We start from the raw sequence: 6,167 nt of genomic DNA, 5'->3' as shown, positions 1-6,167 counted from the left end.
CAGCCGCCCACTTGGCACTTCTAGGAGCCGTGATGTAGAACCACTCCTGTTGGGATGGAACCTTTGGGCCACGGAGCTCCCGTCATCTTGCGTATTGAGGCACCTCCACACGCTGCATGTTGCCCCTCGATCATCTTCAGCTTCACTTCAAAGGTCTTGAGCCAGAGGCCAAAGTGAGGGGTAACCTGGAGGAAGGCCTCGCACACGACAATAAATGTCGTGATATGAAGAGAAGAGTCCGGAGCTAGATCATGGAAGTCTAGCCTGTAATAAAACATCAGACCCCAAACGAAAAGATCCACAGCAAGACCTAGACCTCGGAGGAAGTGGGAGACGAACACGACGTTCTCGTTGGGTTCGGGGGTGGGAACGGCCTGCCCTCGGGGAGGCAGCCGATGCAAAATCTCGGCGGTCAGATATTTGGCCTCCCTCAACTTTTTGATGTCTTCTTCCATGACGGAGGAAGGCACCCATTGGCCTTGAAGGCTAGATCCGGACATGACTGAAGGGTCGGAGCACCTGACCTGAACTTCAGGCGTTTGAGCTTGAGGTGGGGGGAGGATTCGATTGATCACGGGAGGGAAAAATAAAAGCCTTCTCCCCTTTATAAAGAGGGTGAATATCAAGCGTCCTCTCCGTGTCCGGTTGGACTTGCCCGTAATCTAGGAGTCCTAGAAGCGATTGGGTTACCCACGCCCGTATTGATGAGAATCCTGGGATAAGGGGGCACAATCTCTTCTTTAACAAGACGTGCCAAGGAAACCGCCTCGCATAACGCGCTGAGGTGGGATAATGAAACGACTCGGATAAAGGCTTGGCCGTGGTGTGACACGCTACGGAATACGTCAGCAGATTAGATTTGTGTAAATATTATTCTCTCTATGGCAATATGTGGAAACTTATTTTGCAGAGCCGGACACTATCTTCGTGTTCAAAATCTTCTATGAAGTGCTTGGACGAGGAACCCGTCTTGCAATGCCGAAGACAATCTGCGCGCCGGACTCGTCGTCATTGAAGCCTGGTTCAGGGGCTACTGAGGGAGTCCTGGATTAGGGGGTGTTCGGATAGCCGGACTATACCTTCAGCTGGACTCCTGGACTATGAAGATACAAAATTGAAGACTCCATCCCGTGTCCGGAAGGGACTTTCCTTGGCGTGGAAGGCAAGCTTGGCGATACAGATATGAAGATCTCCTACCATTGTAACCGACTTTGTGTAACCCTAACCCTATCTGGTGTCTATATAAACCGGAGGGTTTTAGTCCGTAGGACAACATAGACATCAACAATCATACGATAGGCTAGCTTCTAGGGTTTAGCCTCCTCGATCTCGTGGTAGATCTACTCTTGTACTACCCATATCATCAATATTAATCAAGCAGGATGTAGGGTTTTACCTCCATCGAGAGGGCCCGAACCTGGGTAAAACTTCGTGTCCCTTGTCTCCTGTTACCATCCGGCCTAGACGCACAGTTCGGGACCCCCTACCGGAGATCCGCCGGTTTTGACACCGTCACCATCCCATTGTAGATCATGGAAAAATATTTATGAGCTAACAATTGATGATATTCATTAACCTGTTTCACTCTAAGTAAGAAGATAATGCAAATAAAAAGATACTCAAGCCTGCATAGAGTCCATTGATATGGAAAAAACATTGTGGTTGTAATACTCAGTTACTCACCTAACAGAGTTTGATCCTGCTCACACTTATTCCAGCTTTCCGTTGCTTTCCTCGTTTGGTCTATGCACGTAGATAAAGGAGTTAGAAGGAGGAATTGAACACATGAAGAGAGAGAGGGGGGTAATAGAGAGGAATCTTCTGCAATCCTCGGGGCAGAGCACAATGCGACTTCCTCTGCTCGCTGCAAACCCGTCTGCATCGTCCGTAGAGCAGAGCACAACTAGCAGCTCTGTAGCGACGCAACACTTCTGCTATCCATCCAAAGAGTAAACCATTCTTCATCCTCGCCACATGTAGTGCAGGTCAGCGTCACACCCCTTACTATTTTCCCTAGATATCCAACATCTTCAGTTTTGAGAAATATTACAGTTTTTGAGATTACCATAGTTTTATTTACAATGAGGTGTTTGGTTTCCCTTAAAATTGTGGTTTTAATACTACAGTATTTGGTAAATCATGGTTTTACCTCTATATTAAAAAAAAGAGACCTGGACCTCTTTTTAAAAAACAGAGCAGCCGAAAAGAACGGGCATGGCACCCTGTTATCCTCTCCCCCTCTATTCTCAGCAGCTTGCCTCGCTCTCCAAGAAAACTCGCCTTGCTCCCACGCCCTGCCCCCCTGACCGAGTGTCCTTTTTGATAACCACAAGCCTTGAGCATGGCTGTTCAGTGGAGTTGAGTTTATGCAAGCTTCGGCTGTTATGCATGCGGATGGTAAGGACTGGCCAGCTGGCTAGCTAGCTAGAAAAATGTGCTGCTCTATAGCCGTGTGCATGGATGTTCTTTGGCCGGTCGCTACATGAAACGGCTAGCTCCGCTAGAAAAACAGACATTTCGCAGCTAGTACAACTAATTTTACAATGATGTGTCAAATGGCTTCTATGCATTAATACTTTAAAATACTCTGATATGTCAATACCACGGTATTCATGCCTACTAGCTAAATTACTATAGTTTTTTCATACTTTGGTTTTTGCAATACTTTACTGTCAAACACAGGCTAAGTTGTTTCTTCATTTGTACCATCTTGTCTGTTCAGGTTGGCATCACACTGGAAGATCTTCTGGTCAACACGTAGTTGTACAAGTCAACTAGGATGTCTACATGGTGATTCTTCTGTTCAGTGACAACACGATCAAGTGGGGTGAGGCTTGTCTATGGTCTTTCAAGCAGTACAAGTTTGATGACTCTTCTGCTGGAGACACGTGGCCCTGTTTGAATAATGCAGCTTCACATGATGGCGGCGAGTCTGGTATTCAGAACATCTCATGAATATGGCAATGCCATTCAACAAACGGCTGAGCAGAAATATACAAAAGTGTGAACCTGCCATTGTTTCCTAGACATACACTACTAGGGAGAACCCTAGCAGTAGCGCTGGTTTTGTGCTCACTAGTAGCACGGGTAGACGCGCTACTAATAAGGCGCTACAGCTATTGCTTAGCAGTAACGCGTGCCGCACACGCTACTGCTAGGACAAATAGCTGCAGCGCTTGTTCACTCCCACGCTGCTGCTAATGTAACTACTGGCAGCGTGTTTTCTTTCCATCGCTACTAGTATTGTTTTTTTATTTTTTTATTTTTAGTGTATTTATGCGCTATCGTACAAATATTGGTACAATACCAGTTATGAGGTTTACATCATTATGTCCATAACAGTGTGTCAAATGAAGGTGGATTAGGTTCAAGTGGAGGCAACATGTGGTGCATGTCAAAAGTATACTACTAATCCAAACTTGATCTAGTTTGGACTAGTAGTACTTTCGATGTGCACCACATGTTGCCTCCACTTGAATCTAATCCGCCAGCACAAGCTATTTAATCGTCATCATAATCATTAGCACCAATAATATTTATTTAATCACCACTAACACTAGCTAATAATAATCATCAGTCATTACCACCAACACTAGCTATTTTATCATCATAGTAATAGTGTAGCACATCATCATCCTCAAACTCATTTCTAGCTAATCACTCCTGCTGCTCTCTCTTAGGTAAAACAACATAAAACATGTGTAGCTCTCCTCCTTGATCAAGTTGGAGCATGCAGATGAACCTGTCTCCTAATTTTGGGTAGCACATCTGTTTGCTGCCCCCTAGTACTTGTCTGTGCTCCCCCATCACATATATGGTCCAGTCTTGCACTATTAAGCATTCATTGCTGATCTTGAATGCACTAAAGTAACATGTAGGATATCTTGGCCGGAAGCTAATAATAATCATGGTACCTTTAGTCTCGATCCCATAAGGCACAACATTCATCGGGAGTCCCTGTTGAAGAACATCGTATGGTCACATACTTAGCAATGAAGTTTAGCTTCACAAATAATGTATGGAAAAGATGCACTGAGGACAAATAGTAAAAATCTTACCATCCTTCCTAAATAGATGTGACCGTAGTTCATGACGAACACTATTGGTCGCACGTTTTCAGTACTAAGATTTCTAAGTCCAGGAAGAAAATTTGTCTTGACGGTATCAAGATCCTCAAGCCATGAAACATAATGACTTAGCTCCTCGCAGTTTAGTTCAGCCCCGGGACAGTAGTAGGTCCTGTCTACCAAGCGCTGGACATGTTTGCTTGCACCGAAATAAGCTGACAATACAAATTAGTTGTCAACTATTTTTGAATAAACAATATCAAAGACATAAATATGGTTGAGAAACTTACATTTTGGTGTAACTGGAGGCGTTTGCACATCGACCCAGATGTTGGTATTACCTTCAATATCATCTTCTGGACGAATATCAAAGGTGATAACCATATCAGGCTGAAATGCATAAGTCTTGCATAGTGCTCGCCATGTTTTGCATCCAAAATAGGTGTAGTCGTCTGAATTGTATAATTTTGCGTGGAAAATATAACCATGCTCGGTCTTCAAATAAACTTTCTTTACCTCCATAGTATGACTGTAACCTATCTTATCCAATACAAAAACTCTTGCATGGCAGGGGATACGCTAGTAGAATAGTAAAAAAAATATAAGTTGAAGCAAATGAAGCAGATGTCATGCTTAATTACGAAAAAAGACTTGTCATTGTGACTTACTGTATCCACTTCGAAGTTCTTGTCCAGCTTGATGCTGAAGCGCCTATCATCCTCTAGGAAGATTTCGTCGCACAGGCCGCGCTCGTCTTTGCAGTATTTGCAAATACCGAAATCCTTTTTGTCGTCAGACATTTCCTATGTTCATAGTTAAAACATTAATTGAAAATCGATAAAAGACAACTACTAGGATACTCAACACACAAATCCGGGGCACTCGATATTTCCTACATATTCTGGCAAAAGTCATGCCAAAATTCACGGAAAAATCCGGCATGACCTTTGCTAAAATAGGATATATCGAGCGCCTGAAATTTGCCGGAACGGAAATAAATCAACACTCCGGCAAACATAGGCTACTCGGAGGTGTAACCTGCAAACATGACCGGCCACTTGGATATTGAGCAACACAAGATATACATTTCAAAATATCTTATAGGACTCAAATTAGCATGCATTCAATAAGCAAAAGTAAATCATCTCATGCGTCTGTACATCGTCGAATATTATCACTAATACATCCCGAATAGTGTCATACATATAACATCACTAGTACAACTAAAACCCTAGCACACGACGGGTATCGGCGCGGGTGGTGGACACCCACAGAGAAGGAACCATCACGGGATCATAGCTCCAGTGAGATCCCTGGAGAACCTGCCAGGTATTGGAGAACCTGTGCTCCAACGCAAACAAGTAGCGGCGGACGTGCGCGTCCTCCTCACTAACACGGTGACGCACCACCTCCGCGGAGTCCTTGAGCCTTTGGACCGTCACTGGCCCACGCGACCGCCACCAAAGAAGGTTCGGGTCAACGACAGGCTGGCTCCTCACCAACCTGCGCCCCCCGGTAGGTAGCGCCTCCTAGTACCACCCCGGCGGAGCCCAGTCCCGGACATGGCCCATCTGGTCAAGCAGGTGTCATCCTCCGCCGACTCAATGACGAGGATGCGGGATAGGCATCGTCCACGTCGATGCGGGAAAATTGCTTTAACTAAAAAAATAGCAACAAGTTCTTACTAACTAGTTCTATTAATTCAACTAGTTCTTACTAAAAATAAACTTACTATAAATAAAAATATTCTAGTACCTAATTAGTACCTAGTTCTTACTAACTAATTAGTACCTAAGAACTACTGCCCTAATTACCATCTAATTTGATGAACCTATAGGGGTGGAAAGTGGTAGCGGATATTCCAATTATCCAACTATAAAGTGAAATAAGTGGTCAAATTTTACTCGTTTTATGATTCATCTTAGAAAGTTGATTTGTTTCCACCCTTACATGAACCCTAACTCATTTGAGCCGCATCCACATCCGATTCGTTTCCACCCTAACTAATTTGATGGAGGTAAAAACCCTAGGCAGAGGTAGGGGAGAGGGAGGAGCAGGCGTGCTCACCTCGAGTGCCTGCGACGAGGGAGGGGCAGGCGG

Source organism: Triticum dicoccoides, chromosome 1A, assembly GCF_002162155.2.
Source record: "Triticum dicoccoides isolate Atlit2015 ecotype Zavitan chromosome 1A, WEW_v2.0, whole genome shotgun sequence".
NCBI lineage: Eukaryota > Viridiplantae > Streptophyta > Magnoliopsida > Poales > Poaceae > Triticum > Triticum dicoccoides.
Note: the sequence above shows the minus strand (reverse complement) of the source record.